The sequence below is a fragment of the Aquarana catesbeiana genome, linkage group LG01 (assembly GCF_042186555.1).
Source record: "Aquarana catesbeiana isolate 2022-GZ linkage group LG01, ASM4218655v1, whole genome shotgun sequence".
NCBI lineage: Eukaryota > Metazoa > Chordata > Amphibia > Anura > Ranidae > Aquarana > Aquarana catesbeiana.
In genome coordinates, this window is record NC_133324.1 from 329016478 (window position 1) to 329040117 (window position 23640).

Genomic DNA, 23640 nt, shown 5'->3' on the forward strand with positions numbered 1-23640 from the left:
AGATTGTTTGTCCCAGTATAACTTTGATTGACTTAGACTCAGAGAAAGTCATTTTAAGTTAAACAAAGCAGTCAGTCTTGGACACAAAAGGAATGTTTTCACAGAAACGCCTGCTTCCTTTTGTTGATCAGATCCATGCAGACAAAATTTACTTTTGGCATTGTCCTGAACAATTGGTCTAACATCTGACCATTGAAACGACTGGATCAATATCTTGAAAATCAATGGACAGCAATACATTAACTGAATCCACAGTGGGAGAATCATCCCCTTTTGTTATGGAGATGGGAACAACTGAGGGCTGGTAACAAAAGATTTGTCAGCATGCTGGAAATCTTTTTGCTTAAACCTTCACTGGGGATTGGTTGTTCTTCTTAAATACACAGCATTTGGTGTGTTTCCAGACAAGGATCATAACTAGACCTAATGGAATCTATTTTAATACATTTTTGTTATTACCTTGTTTTGCATACATGAAACCTTCTTTCTGTACTGTCAACCACCGACTTATTTCAAATGTACAGTGTGTATCCTAAAATAGAATGAAATAATACTAGAAAATGTAATTATATTATGTACAGCTGTCCCTATAGTGAAATCACAAAACAATTTCTGTAAAAATCACAGAGCAAATATGAAAATCTGACTTCTTAAGTCCTACCTCTGCTCACGTCTAAACCTGTGCTCCTTTTCTTGTGCTAACGGCCGGCGCTTTCAGTAGGAAAGCAGCCTAAGGGCTGGTATTCACCCTAGGATAGGAATCGTGGATGAGCCATAAAAGTCAGTAAGGATTTCATGAAAACAGGGGAGGACATTGACTATAAGGCTGCTTTCACAATGAAAGTGCCGGCCATTAGCGGTAAAGCGCTCGCTTTAGCAGTGCTTTACTGCTGTTTAAGCGCCAATTTTGCACCGCTTTTCGGCTGCTAGCGGGCGCTTTTAACTCCAAAAAAGGGGTTAAAAACTCCCATGTTGCGGTGCTTCGGAAAGCCCAAACCGCCCCAAAAATGCTGCTTGCAGGACTTTTCCGAACGTCCCGCAAGCGCACTGCCCCAGTGTGAAAGCACCCATTGTAATGAATGGGAGGCAATTTACAGGCGCTATTTCTAGCACCAAAACGCCTGAAAACTGCCTCAGTGTGAAAGGGGTCTTAAAGAGGAAGTAAATGGGAAGTAGATGGGTTTTACTTCCTCTTTGTTTCCCTGCAAAGGTAAAGCATAATGGGCTACTATGCATCGCATAGTAGCCCATTATGTGTCACTTACCTGACACAGGAGCCTGCGATGTCACCGATGTCCCCTCTTCCTTCCGGGTATCGTGGCTCCGGCACTGTGATTGGCCTAAGCCGCAATGACGCATGCGCACGGGAGCCACCACTAATGGCACCATCGCCGTTAGAAACAGCACGCTCAGTGCGCCTGTGTGCCATTGTCTACGTCACATGTGCCGTAGACATCGGTGCCTGTCTTTTGCAAGTATCTCCTAAACCATGTAGATTTAGGAGATATTTCTTGCACCTACAGGTAAGCCTTAATCTAGGCTTACCTGTGGGCAAAAGTGGTCTGTAAGGGTTTACAACCACTTTAAGCAGTGTTTCTTAACCAGGGTGCCATTGGGTTCCCCAAGAGTACCGCAAGCACAGGACCCAATTTGCCCTGAATGAGTGTCATGCGTTGCCATGGTGCAGTCACCAGCACTATAACAACCAATGATACTCTAGGCCAGTACGCATTGAGACTTTCATTGGTATGGTGTTGGTTGCTGGCTGCCCCGCACCATGGCAACTCATAATGTTTATCCAGGCCTGCCCCCAGTATTCAGCAGAAGACAGAATTACGGCTTCTCCAGACCAGCTCCACCTCCCACCCTCTGCCACACTACTGGAAAAGTCATGCCGTGTACACACGAGCGGACTTTTTAGGAACAAAGGTCCGACGGTCTTTCCGACAGACTTTCGACAGAGTTACGACAGACTTTCGAACGACCGGACTTGTCCACACATGAACGGACTAAAGTCCGTTCGAAAGTCCGGTTGTTTGAACGTGATGACATACGAAGGGACTAGAATAAGGAAGTTCATAGCCAGTAGCCAATAGCTGCCCTTGCTTTCTTTTTTGTCCGTCGGACTAGCATACAGACAAACGGATTTTTCGACCGGACTCGAGTCCGTCGGAAAGATTTGAAAAGTGTTCCACTTTTGACAGAAAAAGTCAGCTGAAGGTCCGATGAAGCCCACACATGGTCGAATTGTCCGTTCCGTCGGACCAGTCCGGTCGAAAAGTCCGGTTGTGTGTACACGGCTTTAGAGTTCTGATGTGAAGAGGGGACTGAGTGATGGGGGGAATATGATGTGATAGGGGGATAGGGGAAATTCTGAACTATAGGGTGATTTATGATGTGATGGGGCCTCTGACCTTAAGAGGGGCCCCTGACATGATTATGGGACCTATGATGTGAAGGGGTCTTTTGATGTAAAGTTAATTTCATCAAGGCGGTTGTGTGTGCAGCATCCCAGGCTCAGGATTTCCATTGATAAGTAACATTTATGGTTTTTTACATTTTAAACTGGGGTGTCTTGGGATTTTGCATACTTTGAAAGGGTGCCGCAACAAAAAAAAGGTTGAGGTAGAGACACAGAAGCAAAGAAAGACATTTAGGTATTCAACACTACAGAAGGAAAAAGTGAACCTTTACATATACTTTAAGGCCTTCATAGACAGCTTGAATTTAGCTAGCCCTGTTAGTACAACTTGGCTTGACAAAGGTTGACTGAGGTGGGCGGACAATTATCTGCCGAACAGTGACTGCTTCCTATCAGATGCTGACAACAGAGAACGCATCTAGCGCCTTGAGGCGATTCAGTTCGCATTTGCAGCCCTTTACAAATCATTCATTCATTCATTCATTCAGATGCAGTCACTGTTTGGCAGCACTAGCAGCTGCAAGTGCCACAGCCACCGGAATATACTAAAGATTTCTCCATACATGCTGTTAGCATGGATTGGGGGAATCTAGCGATTTCCTCTCACTCCGTCATGGGTTGAACGGCGGAAATTTGAGCTGTCTATGCTGCCTTTACAGTTATATACTGATGGCAGGATCACATTACTGTGTCCTATGTTTGATACAACAGAGGCTGAGTTACTGCATTATAGAGAAGTGTATCCACTTCATACAGTGACATCTGTTATCATAGCATGGAACTAGCTGCAGTGTAAGTGTGAGTCTAACACGTCTTTGATTTCTTTTAACAAGGGTAACATTTGGTCTGATGGGCCCCTTTACACCCTTGGCTGTGTTCTGCAGCACCTTGACGTATGGCACCCTATCCTTTAGCCTGTTTTTTCTGATGTCTCGTATATGTTGTCTGACCAGCTCAGCGGTAGAAACTGCTCTACTGCCATAAAATGGATTTTTGCTGTGTTTTTATAACAGTGTGTATGACTTGTGCACTGTTTGTACTCTCACACTTTTCCTTGTGTCCACCCTGAAGTCCTCACTCCTTTACTTATCTTCATTTCCTCTGTCACCGTTTTCCTGCTGCACCCTCTGTCATTTCCTTACTTGAAGAGCTTCCCTTTGTGTACCATGTTGGTTATATAGTATATATTTCTCCTAATCTAGATGCAAAACCTAAGGCTAGGTTCATATTTGTGCGTTATAGAATGCGTGCAAAATTGCAGGCTTTCCCTCATACGCAGCCCTTTTTCAGACACCCAATGGGGCCATTGATCCTCAAAGGCACCCCCACGCATCTTGCTAACGTGTGTGCATTTGCATATGCCAAAACGCATGGTAACAATAATAATGGGCTGGCTTAAAATCAATGAATATATACACATAAAAACATGCGCTCCGTTGCACCAACAAAGAGGCAGGCCATATATACAGTTCAAATCTCCGCAGGTTCAGCAGGAACCGGTCAAGATTCAAACCTTGTATGGGCAGGTTGAATGTACCAAGTTTATCGATCAATCAACTTGGGTACCAACCTAGGGTTACCACCTTTTCTTCAAGCCAAACCCAAACACTTTAGCGGGCTGGGACACCTATGGGTGCCCCAAGGAGAGTAGTAATGCGGTTCGCATAGTGTGCCGCAGCGAACGGTGGGTGTAGCCAAATTGCTCTTGCTTACATCATTGCCCTGCCCTACAGTGATGCCGGGCCTGCCCCCAGACAGCCGTCCGCAGCTGCCAGGTGGCAACAGATTTGTGTGTGACTGGGTTACTTGGGGAGCCACAGCCTGCTCTAAATAATGTGTTCGGGTTTCAGTCCGCCTGAAACCCAGACACAAGATTCAAAACCCAGGACGGTCCCCGTGAATCCTGTACAGGTGGCAACCCTAGTACAACCAGCATGCCAGGTTTTACCTGCTATTATCACTAGCGGCTGCTAGCCTTTCCCACCCCCCACTAGGGGAAGACAATGGCCCAGCAGGAGGGATTCCTGCATCAACACTGTCTGTGTTGATGGGGGAATCAAGCTAATTTCTTTCCTGTGATTGCAGGAAAGAAATTTGCTCTGTGAATGGCCAGCCCTAATGTTTAATATTTAGGCTTTGAACAGCCTAAACAATTGCAATGCTTTTTTCAACCTGGGTATGAAGGAAAGCAAATTGCGTAATATATGGCTGCATGTAGGAATGTAGCCTCTCTTGCTCTCTCCCAAGTAGCACTGTAGACTAAACTATGGGATTTATATTGTGCATAGAGCAGCGCACATTGGTGCAAATAGCGTGCACTGCTCATGACTGATGGATAACAGATGTTGTACACCTTTATCTAAACCCCCTTAACTTCTACTCCCAATAAATAAGACCACACCAAAATTGGAGTAATAAGGCCGTAGCAGCCTACTTTATTTAAAACAATATATATTTATAAATTTACTATAAAATTCTGTCATCAAAACAATAAACAACAAAACATCTGTTACACAAAGAAAACCTTAAACCAAAGAGGGTTGGTCTGCGTGTTCACTTATTAAATCAGTCTGATGGTCATCACCCATGGGGCACTGCAGTACTTATCAAATGTATCAACTAGGCCTCAAGCCGACAAGCTGGCTCAGAGACTGCCAATGCCCGCAGTGCCCCATTATCACTTCCCGGCTAACCTCCGTTAACCGGGAACCAAAACATCCGGATCCATAACAACGTGAGATCCCACACTTACTTTTGCCATCTTCCTTCCCTTGCACAGACCAACGCCCGCTTCTGCCACGACAGTTCATCATCCATAGCCTGTTGAAAAATAAACAACGTCCCCCAAACCTACCATTAGCCTATCAAAGGGAGGGTGGGCGGGAACTTTCCTCCACTTTTTTGATAACCCCTCCCCGCGAGTTAACTTATTTATATAACCCCTCCCCTATTGTCCCTCCCCCTCGGCTCCATTTTAACTCTCTTCCCCACACTGCTACCACCGTCATGCACGCCCTGCACCTATCGCATTGCATGCTGCTGCTGCTCCGGGCTTTTCTTGACTGATGGATAACAGATGTTGTACACCTTTATCTAAACCCCCTTAACTTCTACTCCCAATAAATAAGACCACACCAAAATTGGAGTAATAAGGCCGTAGCAGCCTACTTTATTTAAAACAATATATATTTATAAATTTCCTATAAAATTCTGTCATCAAAACAATAAACAACAAAACATCTGTTACACAAAGAAAACCTTAAACTAAAGAGCGTTGGTCTGCGCGTTCACTTATTAATACAGTCTGATGGTCATCACCCATGGGGCACTGCAGTACTTATCAAATGTATCAACTAGGCCTCAAGCCGACAAGCTGGCTCAGAGACTGCCAATGCCTGCAGTGCCCCATTATTACTTCCCGGCTAACCTCTGTTAACCGGAACCAAAACATCCGGATCCATAACAACGTTAGATCCCACACTTACTTTTGCCATCTTCCTTCCCTTGCACAGACCAACGCCCGCCACCGCACCCCACGAGTAATACCTTACTCTTGGGTGCCCCTCCAAACCCGATAGCTCGTTGTATCCCATCCTGCAATCCTAAGGCCCACAAATCTATCCCCACATCATTAAGATGGACCCCATCAGGTTTCAAATAGCTCCATGTTTGGAATTCCAATTCTAGATGCCTAATTGCCAACCCACCATTGCGTACCATAAATTTGCTCACCTCTCTATTTATCTTTTTCCTGGCCCTGTTCACACCCTCCACCGACCTGGCCATTCTCCAAGACGTCCGGGCCACCATGTCTGACCATATAATAATAGTCTTGGGGAATACTTCCATCGAGCGCCACAAATCATATTTGATGTCGCGAGTGATGTCTATCATGGATCTGAGACCTAGGTCATTGCCGCCAACGTGTAAAACTAATACATCAGGTGGTCCCTCCCTTTGGGCATAACGCTGCACCTCCGGGAACAATCTACCCCACAACATACCCGGTATCCCCAACCACTTGATATAAACCTCCCGTTTATCAAAGCCTAGCTGTCTTCCCTCCCAACGAGCATCCCCCTTCTTGCCCCCCCAACACACATAAGAATGGCCCATAATCCAGACCATTCCTGGCGCCAAACCTGCAATTAGAAGAAGACAAATAAAAACTCTACTCAAACACTATCCTGAAAAAACCTTCATAACTGAAATACATGAAACATCCCCACCTACTCCCTACAAATCTACCACCAAATGAGGCCGTACATAAGACTGGAACCTATTCGATTCCCACCGTCCAATCCGTTTTACCGCCTCCACATCTAGCCCATTTCTAGCTGCCTCTGTAGCCGCTCCTATTCGAAAAGAGTGGGATGAAAATTCCTTCTCCCCTAGTCCCGCACCCTGCAGACATTTCCTAAAAACTGCCCCAAACTGAAACCTAGATAACAGGCTCCCATCTAAATGCACCAAAAAGGGGCCCTGAAAGTCCGGACGGACTGTCAAGAATTCCCGGGCCGTACCAACCGGGCACAGGAGAGATCCTTGAATCGGGTAAACCCTCACTAGCCTGCCTCTACCTACTTGATCCGTTTTTCACCTCCTGATAAACAACGTTAAACCTTCACGCTCCAACTTAACCTCATGGCAGCCCAATCCCCCTTGAACTGTTTTTGAAGGACTAACCAGTTCACCTATCCTGAGTGCTTCAAAAAACGCCAACACAAAAGCCACCTTAACCGGTTCAATACCGGGCATTTTCACCCCCTTCCTTCCCAGGCCAATTTTTAGTTTTCAGTGCTGTCGCATTTTAAACGACAATTGTGCGGTCGTACGACGTTGTACCCAAACAAAATTGACTTCCTTTTTTCCCCCACAAATAGAGCTTTCTTTTGGTGGTATTTGATCACCTCTGCGGTTTTTATTTTTTGCGCTATAAACAAAAGAAGAGCAACAATTTTGAAAAAAACACTATATTTTTTACTTTTTGCTATAATAAATATCCCAATTTTTTTTTAAAAAACAAATTTTTTCCTCAGTTTCGGCCGATACGCATTCTTCTACATATTTTTGGTAAAAAAAAAATCGCAATAAGCGTATATTGATTGGTTTGCGCAAAAGTTATAGCGTCTACAAAATACGGGATAGATTTATGGCATTTTTTTCAAAAAAAAAATTTATTTATTTTTTTAGCGGCGATTGCGATTTTTTTTCGTGACTGCGACATTATGGCGGACACATCGGACACTTTTGACACATTTTTGGGACCATTTACATTTATACAGCGATCAATGCTATAAAATTGCATTGATTACTGTGTAAATGTGACAGGCAGTGAAGGGGTTAACCACTAGGGGGTGGGGAGGGGTTAAGTATGTTTCCTAGGGAATGATTCTAACTGTAGGGGGAGGGGACGCACAAGGGGAAGAGACCGATCAGTGTTCCTCTGTTCTGGGAACACAGATCGCTCTCCTCAGAGCTGACAGGCTGTGGATCTGTGTGTTTACACACACAGATCCACGGTCCGGCCCGGTTAACGGGCAATCGCGTGTGCCCGGCGGACATCGCGGCCGCCGGGCACACGCACTGGGTCCCGAGCAACGCGGCGGGCGCGCGCGCCCCCTAGACGGCCGGGAATCCCAGGACGTCATATGAAGTCCACCCAGGATGGAAGATCCCATCCCAGGACGTCATATGACTATAGCTGGGTATTGAAGTGGTTAAACAAGATGACTTCATACGCAGAAGAGCATACCTCCCCCAACTTGGCTACAATACTCCCCAAAATCTCAAAAGTCACCGGTCTTCTGGAATCACGCTTGACTCCCAACTTCCTATACCCCTTTAGCGCTTGATGCACCCAAAAATCTTTTGTGACATCAGGCTGACCCTGTAACTTAAAAAGGAAAGCCAACCCCGCTAAATGTGTATTCAAAACCGACACTGACGCACCCTCTTCCATTTTCCTTGCCATGTAATATAACAACAGCAAATGCAGAGACCGCCCTGTCGGCTCCACGCCGACCCCTTGTACAAAAACCATCCACTCCCTCCATACCTTAGTGTATGCTGCCCATGTGGCCCCACTTACCGACTGCCGTATCTATCCAGCGATGATGCCAAAGGTGTCCCCCACAGCCACTCGGGACAAGGTACCCCATGTTGCTCTGCCTCTGGTGCCAACTCTCGGAACCTGTCCCACTGAAAGCGAGATAACATATCAGCTACAACGTTTTCGACTCCCGGTAAGTGAACAGCATGAATGTACACATTCAATTGCAAACATCTTAACACCAAATGCTGCAGCAACCTGATCACTGGCGGAGATGATGCCGTAACCCTATTTATCACTTGCACCACCCCTAAATTGTCCCCATGGAAACGTACCTTCAGATCCCTGAACAATGCGCCCCATAGTTCCACTGCTAGCACTACCGGAAAGAATTCCAGCAAAACCAAGTTTTTTGTGAAGCCCTCAGCTATCCAAGACTGAGGCCAAGGACCTGCACTCCATCGCCCTTGAAAAAACGCCCCAAAACCTGTGGACCCTGCCGCATCGGTGAAAAGCTCCAAGTCAAAATTACTAACTGGTCCAGACATCCAAATCGCCCTTCCATTAAAGGACTCCAAAAAGGTATGCCATACCCGTAAATCATCCCTGTGCGTTCTAACCAATCGCATGAAATGCCTTGGTGATTTGATACCACTCGTGCTAGCCACCAGCCGGCGGCTGAACACTCTACCCATCTGTAATATGCGGCATGCAAAATTCAGCTTGCCTAACACTGACTGTAACGTTCTCAGTTGCACCTTCCTCAATCCAATTAAACCTGCGATTTCTTTTTTTAAGTCTTCCAATTTGTCTTCTGGCAACCTACATTCCATTGCCTCTGAATCCAGTACAATGCCTAGGAACGTGATGACCGTGCAAGGTCCCTCCGTCTTTTCATCAGCCAATGGAATGCCGAATCTGTCTGCGATATGTTGCAATGAAGCCAGTAACACCGCGCAGATTCTAGAAGAAGCCGGGCCAATGCATAAGAAATCATCCAGGTAGTGAATTATCGAATTCGCTCCCGACACATCCCATACTACCCATTCCAAGAAAGAGCTGAATTGCTCAAATATCGCACACGATACCGAGCAACCCATCGGTAGGCATTTGTCCACATAGAACTCACCCTTCCAATGGCACCCCAGTAACCGAAAACTTTCCGGGTGTACTGGCAGCAGCCGAAAAGCTGATTCCACGTCCGCCTTGGCCATCAAAGCTCCTTTTCCATAGCGGCGCACCCAGCCCACGGCGGCATCAAATGAAGTATAAGTCACCGAGCACGCCTCCTGATCGATGGCATCATTCACCGATCCCCCTTTTGGGAAGGACAAGTGGTGAATGAGCCTGAATTTGTTGTGCTCTTTCTTGGGCACAACACCTAACGGCGATACCACCAAATCGGCTACCGGTACCGCCTGGAAAGGACCCCCCATTCTCCCCATTGCAACCTCCTTCGCCAGTTTCTCTGAAACCACTTCTGGATGTTGCAATGCGGACCGTAAATTTTTGGGCACAGGGGAAACAACCGTCAGCCTGCATGGGATCTTAAAGCCTACCGAGAAACCCTCTTCTAGTAACCGCGCCGCTTGTTTGTCAGGATACTTACCGAGGAACGGCCTCATCCTTTCCACCTTCACCGGAGTCCTCCCTTTTGTTCCCAATCTCTCCAATTCTACCTTTTCCTTGTTTAAAGCATCTAGATGCTGGATGCGTTCCCCCGCATCCTGAGCACTCCTGCTTATACTTATATGACGCACCAAACTTACAGGTTCCGGTGTTATACTGCCAACAAAACCCCTTTTTGTTTCCAGCCGAATGTCCCTGGGCCGAAGGTCCACCGGCTCCTCCCTGAAAAAACTGGTTAGGAGCCCTCGCCGTTGTCATCAAACGCATCCACAAGCTTATGTCTTTGTGGTCCCAACGCAGCTCCTGACGTATCGCTTTCCGCTGTCTGAACTGTTCGTCGTACCTCAGGCAAGCCGTGCCGCCATACACTCTATATGCCTCCCCTTTTGCATCTTGATAGCAGAACAACGCCGAACAGTTTTCTGGGTGTTTCTCCCCTATAACACTTGCCATAATTGCAAACGCCTGCAACCAGTTGGAAGATGTCCTAGGGATCAACCGATACCTCCTCTTTTCTTCATCCTCTTTCTTGGAACTATCTGGTTTAACTCTATCAAGGTTAAACTTCTCTAAAGGCAGCAGTGAAAAAATTTCCACATACTCACCTTTCCACAATTTCTCACGCACTTCTTGTTTCAGGTGAGCTCCTAAAGGCCCTTTGTAGCACACATACACTTCACAACGAGCTGTGTCAGCCAGCCTGGTTATGTCCTGCCTCTCTGTTTCCTCCCCTGACACCGCAGCTTTTTCCTTCCCCTGCGCAACCCCACTTACCGTGGCCTCCTGAACGGGTACCGTGAACGCAGCCGTCTCTGCAGGCGTCCCCGCCCCCGCTGAATTACTGTTCACCCCGGTGCCCCCTGCTCCTTGATGCCCTCCAAAAAACCCAACAAACCTGAGCCCCCCCACAGCTGGGACAACCCCCTCTGCACTGGCCTCAAGCATCCTTACTTCACTCCTTACCCTGCTACCCGTGTCAGACCCCAAGTGCTGAAACTTACCGGGCTGCACAGGTGTCGCCCCATCAGCCGACCTTCTGCTCTCCTCCGCATCTGTGCTCCTGGAAAGGGGGGCCGCCTCCTCTTCCGATCCGGACATCCCATCCAGCTCTCTTGGACCCATCTCTTCTTCCTCCGCCGATGGAGGCCCACCCGGCCTGGTGACCGTGGCTGCCGCAGCATTCTCCATCCTCCCACGCCTCCTCGCAGCGTAACCGCTCGCCGACTTGTGGACAGCCTTACCCGGACCGGTGTGGGATACCACAGTCCTGCAGGCCTCCGCTCTTCCCATTGTCCGCCCAGGTCTGCCTCTTTCTTCCCTCCGCTTGTCCCCTGCCGCGGAATTAGCCAGCCCAGGGACCAGTACATTTTCTCCTGCAACAGTAATGTTGGAGCCCTCCGCCGTCATCCTGGGGGCGGGGCTCGCGCTCCTCGCACGTCCTCGTCTGCTAGGCCTACCACTCGCTCCTGCCTGCGCCCTGTTCAGTCCCGCCGGGGCCGTGTAAGCGCCACCGCTCGCTCCTCCTGCCACTCTCTTGGCCGGTGGGCCCCCCAGGAGTTCCGCTCCACGATTGCTCTCCTGTCTCTGTGCCGCCATTGCGCGGTCCGCTGAGAATCGCTCAGGCGGCCGTGACCTGCGCGCTCTGACGCCGCTCCTCTCTCCTATACTCGACCGCTGTACCGCTCTGCCAATTGCCGACCCAATAGCTTCCTGCAACCATGCCGTACCCCTCACTGCCGCTTCCTCACGTAGTTGGGCCATGAGACGCTCCACTTCGGCCAGGCTGCTTGTAACTTTCCTCCACTTTTTTGATAACCCCTCCCCGCGAGTTAACTTATTTATATAACCCCTCCCCTATTGTCCCTCCCCCTCGGCTCCATTTTAACTCTCTTCACCACACTGCTACCACCGTCATGCACGCCCTGCACCTATTGCATTGCATGCTGCTGCTCCGGGCTTTTCTTTCCACACTTCCATAGTGAGGAGGAAAAGGAGAGTTGGGGGGCACAAAGAGGAAACTACAATGAGGCAGGAAAACACAATAGAAAAACAACTTCATAAAAAATCGATTACAGGCCAGGGCCATTAAGCTGTGAATGTTTACGGATTATTTTTGGAGAATAAGGATATGGTTTAGTGTCACTTTATGATTGTGCAATTACCTGTACAGTGTGTACTTATGCTTTATATTATACATCATGTACATGTAAAATACAAGAACTCATGTGTGCATTTTTTAGATTTTTTTTGCCTCAGATATAACTTTCTATTTTTACACTCTGGACCCAGAATTTGTCAGTTTTCATAATCCTATCCTTATTTTTCATGCTACTGAATTTATTTAAAAACTCTAATGCCGCGTACACACGGTCGGACTTTTCGTCTACAAAAGTCCGACGGACGCCGACGGACTAAAGCTGGCTGAAATCAGATCATGTGTGGGCTTCCCCGGACTTTCAGCGGACTTTTCCAGCCGCAAATCTGACGGACTTTAGATTTGAAACATGCTTCAAATCTTTACATGGTAACTACGCCGGACCCAGAAATCCTTTGTCCGACGGACAAAAACCCACGCTAGGGCAGCTATTGGCTACTGGCTATCAACTTCCTTATTTTAGTCCAGTGTACGTCATCACGTACGAATCTGTCGGACTTTTGTGTGATCGTATGTAGGCAAGTCCGTTCTTTAGAAAGTCTGACGCAAGTCCGCCGCAAGTCTGCCAAAAGTCCGTCGAAAGTCTGTCGGACGGGCTGTCGGACTTTTGTAGCCGAAAAGTCCGACCGTGTGTACGCGGCATAATACATGTGAGGATCTGCCAGACCCCACCGGCATTTTTGAAGGGAAATTGTCATAAAAAATAGTCCCAATGTGCAAGCGCTACAAGGTATCTGCCTAGTTCTTTTATTTTGAGCTTTTTCTGTGTAGCTAAAGACCCCCAAACTTTCCTGTGTGTTGGTGGCCGGTGCACATAAATTGCAGTTTAGTCAGTCTGCATGCAAGGGCTCCCTGTGGTGCATGGTCTTGGAGATTTATATTATTTGTTCTCTTTTTCTATGATGGATTCACTTTAAGTTTTTTCCTCCCTCAAATTAAGATTACACCCCCTGCCTTCTCTGTGCCCTAGGAAACTAGTCATGCTGTCTTCCCCTAGTTCTTCCCACATTACCTTAACATCTGCCACCTAATTATGCTTAGCAAAATAAACTTTCAGAATAACAGCAAACGCCACTAGGTGTCAGCAGGAATTGCTGGCTTCTAGCAAAGCAAACCTGGGTACCCTGAAAGCTCATCTACCAGGCTAATGCCAGATTTATAAAAAAGCCAGTGCTTAGACTCACCCATTCACAATGTAATGCTGAGACCTCTCCATCAGTCACTTAAGATAATGCCTTGTAAGACAAAGGGTACTGGCTATGCTCCAATTTTTTAGACTTGTATAACAAATTCATTGCAGGCCATCATGATGGATAAATGCTTAGTATTCTTGCCTTGCAGTACAAAGGTCCTGGGTTTGATCTCCACCAAGGACACTATGTGAATGCAGTGTGGGTGGGTTTCCTTTGGATCCTCCAGAGTAGCTCAAGTGGCTTGCAGCCAAAACTACGGTGGAGACATTAGAATGTAAGTTCCTTCAATGGCAGGAGCTGATGGGAATGGCCCATTGTCCTTTGAAAAGAATTTCAGGGAAAGCATCAAGTCAAACGTGCAGGAGAAGATTTCAAAATTAACCTTAGAAAGTATTATTTTACCAAAAGAGTAGTTGATGGTTAGAAGAGACTCACCAGTACGTGGATTCAAACATGCTTGTGACAAACATAGATCTATACTATACTAGACAAAAAAAGTAAAAAAGATATAATTATAGATAATATAAAAATGTATATATATATTTATAAATAATAATAGTAATTATATATATATATAATATATATATATATATATATATATATATATATATATATATATATATATATATATATATATATATATATATATATATATAATATTATTTATATATTTCGATATATATGTGTTATAATAATAATATAAATATATATATAAAAACATGGGGCAGATTCGATGGTGGAGCTCTTGGTCTTTTTTCTGCTGTCACTCTTTTATCTTTCGTTTTTTGAGGAATCTAAATAAGAAGAATGCTGTCTGAAAAAGATGCCAAAAATTTGTAGCTTTCAATAAATAATTAAAAAGAAAAAGATTAGATGAATGAATTAAGAATCCCTTGCTTTCCACTATGAAACCAGACTTGACTGTTAAAGAAAGCTAAGCCAATCCTTTGGAAACACAAAGGGATTACAGTGGCCTAGCTAAGCCAAATTTAATGCATTTAGTACTTCTAGATCTAGGCAAGTCCAAACGTGTCAAAATTGACACCTCACTCTCTTTAATGCACCTTTCACAGGCGTGTGTACAGAGATGGCCTGCAGCCTGAAAACCAATTCAAGAATTGTGCCTCAGTTGTGGGATTAGAAGGTGTGAAAGGGCTTTATTGACTCTGAAAGACTCTCTTTAGGTGGGAGATACAGGGTTCCAGACAAAGCTTTGATGTCACATGTGGATTTACCTGGGGTATCAGCTGTTGGAAGGTGTATATCCCAATAGAAAACAGTTTTGTGTTCTCTGGGCGTCATCCTCTTTTGTGCTCCCAAACACCATCCATATTGTCACCTCTGCCTTCCAAGTTCATCATCGTACAGAAATTCAGTGTCACCTATAACAGGGGAGTGGGGATACTTTGAATAATGTTACTGTTTTGTTTGAACACAATAAGGTCAACAACTGGTTTCGATGTAATGCAGAAAGCTGACCCGACAGCATAGCATGCTTAGATATGCCTAAAAAAAAAGTAACCTCCTCATACAGGAAATTCATGTTTAAAGAGAACCACGTGGATGCTGTGACTTTAGTTTTGCCTGGACATCAACTTAGCAATTCAATGACTTGTTGATTGGAAATGTTATACAGTGTGCTTGGTGACATTACATTAAAGTGGTATCTAACCAAAAATGTAATATATTGCGGCGTACCAACCCTTAAATGTGAAGGCATTTGTTTTGTTTTCTTTTTTTTTTTCCCCCTTTATTTTTTAGCTGGTGATTTGACCAATAACACACTTCTTGTGTTATGCCGCGTACATACGTTCGGACTTCCCGACAGAAAAAGTCCGATGGGAGCTTTCGGTCGGACATTCTGACCGTGTGTATGCCCCATCGGACTTTTTCTGTCGGCATTTCCGAGGGACTCACATATAGAACATGTTCTAAATCTTTCTGTCGGAACTGCCGACGGACTTTAGCCCATTGGCAAGTCCGGCCGTGTGTACGCGGCATTAGAGTGTCTCTACTCAGAATGGAGGAGCAGCAGAGACACTTTTCCACAGCAGCATTGTCAATTAAGGGAAAAAGCAGTGTTAGATGCACTAACAATATTAGATAGCCTTGACTAAGAAATTAAACTCAAAATCCAGCCAACACTTTTGATTCAACAGTTTTTTTTACCTTTTGGAATACAGATTTTACATAAATGAATACAAGATGGCTAATGTAAGCACCCCTGCCTTTATTAAATGGGTTGTCTCATTCCTCTAACTGCCGCTTTTGGTGGGCAGCTTGATCTGTTAAAAAATACCAGACTTACTGGCCAGATCACCAGGTTAAATGAAGGGAAAAAGACTAAACGAATGCAGCCACCACATAAGCTGCAATATACTGTATTACATTTTTGTATTTGGGTTTAATACTACTTTAGAGTTTTAAAAAAAATAGTGTTTTCCGCCACTGCAACTATCTTACTGTTTGTTTTTTTACTAATGTTATACACAATATATATATGGACACTTGCCTGTCCAGGGAGCCCACGATGTCGGCACCCGAAGCCAATCTTCGGATCGACTCACGGTTGCTGCCGTCGCCATTCCTGGTAAGGGAACCAGGAAGTGAAGGCTTTTGGCTTCACTCCTGGTTCCCTACTGCGCATGCGCATGGCGCGCCGTGCATTCTGAATGGTCCCTGCTGTCTTCTGGGACCTGTGTCTCTTCCAGAAGACAGCGGGGAGGTGGAGAGACATTGCGTAGTTGCCCAGAGGTGGGAGCAAATACCTGGATTTGACAGGTATGATCAGCTTCAGTAAAAGCGGTTGTAAAGTCAAATGATTTTTTTATCTTAATGCATTCCATGCATTAAGATAAAAAGCCTTCTGTGTGCAGCAGCCCCCCTCAGCTTCCTAAAACTTAACTGAGCCCCATCTTGATTCAGCGATGTCCACGAGTGTCTTGATTGTCCGGGACTCTCCCTCCTGATTGGCTGAGACACAGCAGCAGCACCATTGGCTCCTGCTGCTGTCAATCAAAGTCAGTTAGCCAATGAGAAGAGAGAGGGGGCGGGGCCGGGTTCCCCCATAGCAAGCTGCTTGCTGTAGGAGCACTCAACAGGAGGGAAGGGGCCAGGAGCACAGAAGAGGAACCCAATAAGAGGAGGATCTGGGCTGCTCTGTGCAAAACCATTTCACAGAGCAGGTAAGTATAACATGTTTGTTATTTTTACTGCAAAAAATATGTGACTTTACAATCATGTTAAATCTTTATTTATTTTCAGGTACTTATATAGCGCTGTCAATTTACGCAGCACTTTACATATACATTGTACATTCACCTTAAGGATCCAATTAACCTACCAGCATGTCTTTGGAATGTGGGAGGAAACCGGAGTACCCGGAGGAAACCCACGCAGGCACAGGGAGAAAATGCAAACTCCAGGCAGGTAGTGTCATGGTTGGGATTCAAACCAGTGACCCTTCTTACTGCTAGGTGAGAGTGCTACCCACTACACCACTGTGCTGCCCTTTAAGTTTGTAAGCTCTAATGAACAGGGCCCTCTGATATCTCTTGTATTGAATCGTATTGTAACTGTGTTGTCTGCCTCCGTTTTGTAAAGTGCTACGCAAACTGTTGGCACTCTATAAATCCATAATAATAATAATCTACACACATGAAAATGTATTAGCTCAATTAGTTTTATAGAGACACATTTCCCACTGAATGGCCTAAAGATGGAAGTGATAAGCCTGTCCTAGCAAGCCATTATGAAACATGTAAGCGAGGAAAGAACTGCAATAACATTTAGCAGAAAACCCTACTATTTAACATCTGCATTAGAAGGAATAATTTGATTGTTAGCTCATGTGAATATACAGTATTTTGGCTTCTCGTGCTGAAAATACTGGCTTCCTGGCTTTTAAGCTGAGCTCATGGCTTCAGTACATACGCTAATGTTGAACCCGTCAAAAACTGTCATACGATACCAGGCCACCAGCCCAATCAGCCGTGGCCATGGAACAAAGGGGCAGAAATGATGGTGAATTCATTGATCTAATATGACCACATTGACCTAATATGGCCTTAGCTCCTTTCTATTCCCAATCACTGACCCAAACAAGTATGCAGATCAGGTGTTTTGACCTTAAATGAACTTGTGCTTTGCCACAGGAATGCAGTGGAGGGGTGAGGGAATAAATAAACCATGATGCTTTATTGGCTATATTCAGGTTTGCTTTGAGGGAACAGTCACCTTACTTATTCAGAGCAAAAGTAACAGTGCTTTTGTAAAGACTGCCACCCAGCTCTAGTTATAATCAATTTACCAGCTTACCCTCACAGCTCATGCCTCTGCTACAGCTAGAAAAAAATACCTTCTGGTTATAGCAGAGCATGTAACCTCCTTGTATGTGACAGTGCTGGGGTCTAGCAGACAATCACTAGGCCTGAGTACTGTACAGAGAATGATGTTACCACTCCCTTCGTTTGCCTATCGTTTGCCTAAAGCAGCCGACATCTTGGATTTCGATGTCGGCTGCAGCAAAGGAATGAGTGGTAAGAGAGCACTGGTAAGCTGGGTATAACTCGGGCAGGGGCACTTTATAAACACACTGTCACTTTTCCCTGCAAGGGGAAAGTGACAATGTCTTTTTTAAAATTACTTTCTTGGTCTGCATGCTTGTTCCAATACAGGAAAAACAAAAACCAGTGACTGCCAGGCAAAGAGCAAGTTGAAGTATATTTGATCCTCACCTGCCTTCTCTACAGGTCTGTATTCCAAGTGCTATAGACTGCTTCATAGACATACAACCTTAGATTAACTGAATGTACACATTTATCTGATTATAAAGGAAATGGTGCAGGAGGAGTATGAAGGGCCCGGATGGTGACAGTGCCACTTATCACAGGCAGAACAGTAGTGATCTACTCCGATGGCCAGTTAGGAGCAGTAGAAATGATGTAATAGCACAAGTGCATACATCTGTGCACCACATAAAATAAATCAACGTGGATGAGATGTTCATAATGGACTTCCGTTTATGATAGGATACACATTTTATCCGACCTACAAAATGCTGCTGTTCTGGGGTTACCAGAAGACTTTTGAGTTACATCCTGTAGACAATGAACATGGCACCTGGGGTTTCTTTTAATTTAACAGATAACCGAATAACAGGAAAAGATACTAATGTGCTCCCTAATATTACTGCAAACCAGAAGGAACCTTTGACCTAATAGCAGACTTTGCTTTGTTTGAGAGATGCCTTGAGAGTTCTTAAGCTAAACTCAAGGAAAGCAGTTAAAAACACAGTTCAAATATATGTAGATGGATGCCAAAGGATTAGTAATTCTGCTCAGTGTTGTGATACAGATCCACCAGCTACATTGCCTTACCAGATTCAGTTCTCTGTAGACTCGGATACAGTTAAATACAGTTAAACCAGTGGTCCCCAATCTTTTTGGCACCAGGGAGTTTTTTCGTGGAAGCGCATTATTTCTCTTACTACATTGTAATACAGTATATAATGAAAGCGTTCAACTAATCATAATGCAGAATCAGTGGAGCCCTGAGTGTGTCACTTGCCACCATCACCTGCCACCAGATGCAGTGTGTCACTTGCCACCAGATGCAGGGTGTCACTTGCCACCATCGCCTGCCACCAGATGCAGTGTGTCACTTGCCACCAGATGCAGCGTGTCACTTGCCACCATCGCCTGCCACCAGATGCAGCGTGTCACTTGCCACCATCACCTGCCACCAGATGCAGCGTGTCACTTGCCACCATCGCCTGCCACCAGATGCAGCGTGTCATTTGCCACCATTGCCTGCCACCAGATGCAGCGTGTCACTTGCCAATGTCGCCTACCACCAGACTTAGTGTGTCACTTGCCACCGTCACTTGCCACCAAATGCAGCGTGTCACTTGCCACCGTTGTGAAAATATATAAACTAAATATATACGCTCGCGCTAATGGTGTATCAAACAAGTAAATGAAAATACAAAATGCAGCTGCTACACACAAAGTGCTAATCACTTGAAAAACATATAAAAATAAATATAGCGCTCGCAAACACAATGAGTGAAAATATAATGAATATAAAAGAAACAAAGTCCAAGTAAGGTGACTAAAGGTGCTCCAATCCAAAGTGCAGGAAATATAAGGTGCTTCAGAAGAATTCAGGTGTGCAACACCCCCTCATGTATCCCCACTCACCAGATCAGAACGACCCCCAGCTTTTCAGTCTGGATGGTCACTTAAAGCTTGTTAACCACTTCTATACTGGGCATTTTCACCCCCTTCCTGCCCAAGCCATTTTTCAGCTTTCAGCGCTGTCGCACTTTGAATGACAATTGCGCGGTCATACAACACCGTACCCAGATTAAATTGTTATAATTTTTTCCCCACAAATAGAGCTTTCTTTTGGTGGTATTTGATCACCTCTGCGGTTTTTAATTTTTGCGCTATAAACAAAAGAAGAGTGACAAGTTTGAAAAAAAACACAATATTTTTTACTTTTTGCGATAATAAATATCCAATTTTTTTTTCTTTAAAACAAATTTTTTCCTCAGTTTAGGCCGATATGTATTCTTCTACATATTTTTGGTAAAAAAAAATCGCAATAAGCGTATATTGATTGGTTTGCGCAAAAGTTATAGAGTCTACAAAATAGGGGATAGATTTATAACATTTTTATTATTTTTTTTTTTTTTTACTAGTAATGGCGGCGATCTGCGATTTTTATCGTGACTGCGATATTGCGGCGGACATATCGGACACTTTTGACACAATTTTGGGACCATTCACATTTATACAGCCATCCGTGCTATAAAAATGCACTGATTACTGTATAAATGTGATTGGCAGGGAAGGGGTTAACACTAGGTGGTGATCGAGGGGTTAACTGTGTTTGCTAGGGAGTGTTTCTAACTGTAGGGGGAGGGGACTCACTAGGGGAGGAGACCGATCGGTGATCCTCTGTACTGGGAACATACCATCGGTCTCCTCTCCTCTGACAGGACCGTGGATCTGTGTGTTTACACACACAGATCCATGGTCCTGCTGTGTTACCGGCAATCGCGGGTGCCTGGCGGACATCGCGGCCGCCGGGCACGCGCATCGGGTGCCCAGTGACACGGCGGGCGCGTGCGATCGCTGTCGGTGGCGCGTGCGCGCCCCCTGGTGGGCTGGGAAAGCGAGGCCGTCATATGACGCCCGCCCGCAACGAGAGCTGCACTGCCTGGCCATCAATTGACAGCCGGCGGTCAGCAAGCAGTTAAAGATATCCAGGGATGGCGGATATGGTGATAGGTCATCAGGTCCAGAGTACGTTTATGAAGTTGCTCAGCCAGAAAAAACAGGTAACCAGAAGTAAAAAAGAAGGGAACTGATAGTGAAGTACCATTAAAAAAGGTTTTATTGTAAAAGAGAGTGGGTACTTACAACAAGTAAGATAAAACAAGCCTCAAAAATGGAGCTGTGGGTGTAAAAACGCCGTTCCTGTCGTGCATTCCACGGGACCGGAAGTGACGTCAGTGATACCGGAAATAGCGTAAAATTGGACTCTCCTCTCCCCAGTGGTACCATCCCAGCCAGATCACAAATCAGTAGGCAGCTGGCATTCTCAAGGAGCGGGAACCCTACAATTGGCACATGCGTAGTTGACAGTAGGTTTCAATTCATATGAGAACTCAATGCGCCACTGAAATCATAAGAGGCGGACCCAAGTCACACAAGGAAGGACAGGAAGCGATGATGCGAGCAGCACACCGCTATGGAGACAAACAGCCTCTGCTCCTGGAGGCAGTGCAGCCCGCAGTCTGGCAGGCCACGGACCAGTACGTAGCCTGGGGGTTGGGGCCTCCGGAGTTAAACAATACACCCTGGTCTAGGACCTGCCCAGCTTGTTACTGCATAATTTAAAGCGGAAGTCCCATCATTAAAAACTGTGAACAGGCACGCTCTTTATTGCAGAAGAAAATGTTTCTTCTGCAATCAAATACACTTAGCTGCCTGCTCACGAAGAACGAGCATGCGCAGCTCAGTTTAAATTCCAACACAGTGCCTGTGTGCTGGGATGACTGCATTCCTGTGCACGTGCAGGGTGAAATTATCCCACGCTTGCCAATCCTGTAGTGGCTGGTTGTTCAAAGGAGATTGACTACAATAGTAGTTTTTGGCCTGTGTTGTGTAAATGACAGCGGCTGGGGAGAAGTGTTGTCAATCAGAAAAACAGCGAACAAATACAGCACGTCTGAAAGAGGCGTGGCTGCAGAATGGAGAGGAGGCTCTGGGAGGATTTGCACTTAACCTTTTTATTAGTACAAGTGGAGCAGAAGAGGCACAGGGATGCACGACAAGGAGGGCTGCAAATATTCCATCTCCAGTGTTCAAAGGTGGCGGGGCTGTGTGGGCCCTGTGTCTGGACCACCCCTTCTCTGTACAGTCAATCAGAGGTCTGTCTCCTTTGTTCTGTGTTGTCAGATAACTGTGGGAGGAGCTAGCTATCCAACAATGTTGCTTAAAAACCACAGCACAAGGAAAAGTACTATGTGCACAGGATTCCCTGGGGATTTAACAAAACTCATTAACTTCTGGTATGACTTCTCCTGAAGTGATTGTAATTCCTTTTTTCCTAAATCAATTAATAATAATGTAACTTATGTAGCAAGGTCTTTTACCTCTTTTGGTCTAATAAGAACCTCCACAGCCAAAGATAACCAACATCCTTCAATTGGTGGTGGATTGTGAGGTATAGTGGGTGCAAAGATAGTGAAAGTTATTGGGCGTCAGACACTTCTTGGATGTAAAAGAGGTTTTATTTCTTTTGACAGTCCTTTTTATATATTTAGGGAGAAAGAGGGTTAGGGCCAGAACACCCTTAGATAGTTGCAGACTCCGAGACTTCAGTAGGAGGACAGGCGTACAGGGAAAGGCCCCAGCAAGGCGCCACTTCTGCACGTTCAAGATTGCTGTCTCGTATGGTAACAGTCCTTTAACAGTTCCTAACTCAACGTATCAGTTCTTTCAGCTCCACTACAAATGCTCCTTGTAGTTCTTCAGTACTGAGCTCCTGGTCTCTCACTAGACCCACTGATTTACTGACTATGAATCCCTTGAGCTCCTCCAAGGTCGGCAGTGGTATCTCCCTCAAGCGTCACTCCTCTGCTGGGTCCCTAGCTTGGCACTCCAGATACTCCTCAAGCCTCACCCCTGCTAACCAGCTTGCTCCCTGGCTTGACCCACAAGGCCGCTCTGCAAGGGTCTCCTCCGCTGGTTGGGTCCCTGACTTGATCATCGCTTGATTCTCCACCCTGCCCTTCAGTGAGAATATAATTCCGGTACTTGCTTCAGCTACTCACTGTGGTCCCTGGTAAAGACGATTGGTCCCTTTGTGGCGACAGCTTCCCTTCTACCTCCGACCACTGACAGGTTCTCCTTACTTCTGGATAGGCCCTCACACAGCCCGGCAGCCAGATGCCCCCGGGATAGGCCCAATCTCCAGCCTAGCAGCCCGGGGCAGACGACACACGTCCACTCAGACGGCAGTCTGGGTGTCACAGAACATAGATCACCTGACCTCACCTGAATATATAGGCTCTCCCAGCAGGCCAAAGGAATTAAAGAAAACCCCTGCCCATTGGCTGGGACACCCACATACCCATAACCTGACCTTGGGTTGATCTTCTCATATCTAGTACCACCAAGTGCCCGGCCACCTAGTGGTAGAAGAGAAAAGTACAACAAATCCAAACTTAGGGAGAAATCAATGGATCTCTAACAATTTAACTATGGTAGCTACCCCTGCTAAGGAATTTGGTGAGGAGCTCCCTGACTAAATCACAGAGTGCTACACTTACATGTATTTGATGCTTTTTTTCCTCCTCAGAGCTGCTTTTATAGCTCTCCACCGACCGCACTGCTACCTTGCCATTCTATGTGTACCCTGACTTTATGGAGCCCTGTAGGACTCTCCTGTATATGCACACTTGCAATGAGCCTACAACTGTACACCTTGCAGCCGTTAATAGCACTGCACCAGAGTGAGAGAGGGACACTGAGCAGCTGTCAATCACTGCTAAGGAGGAGGAAGAGAGGTGGTCCCCATAGGTATGAGACAGGCACACATACTTTGCTCCAAGCTGGACCAATGTAGGTAAGCAAAACTAATCATTTCTGGAGTCCAGATTTAGGCCTCATGCACA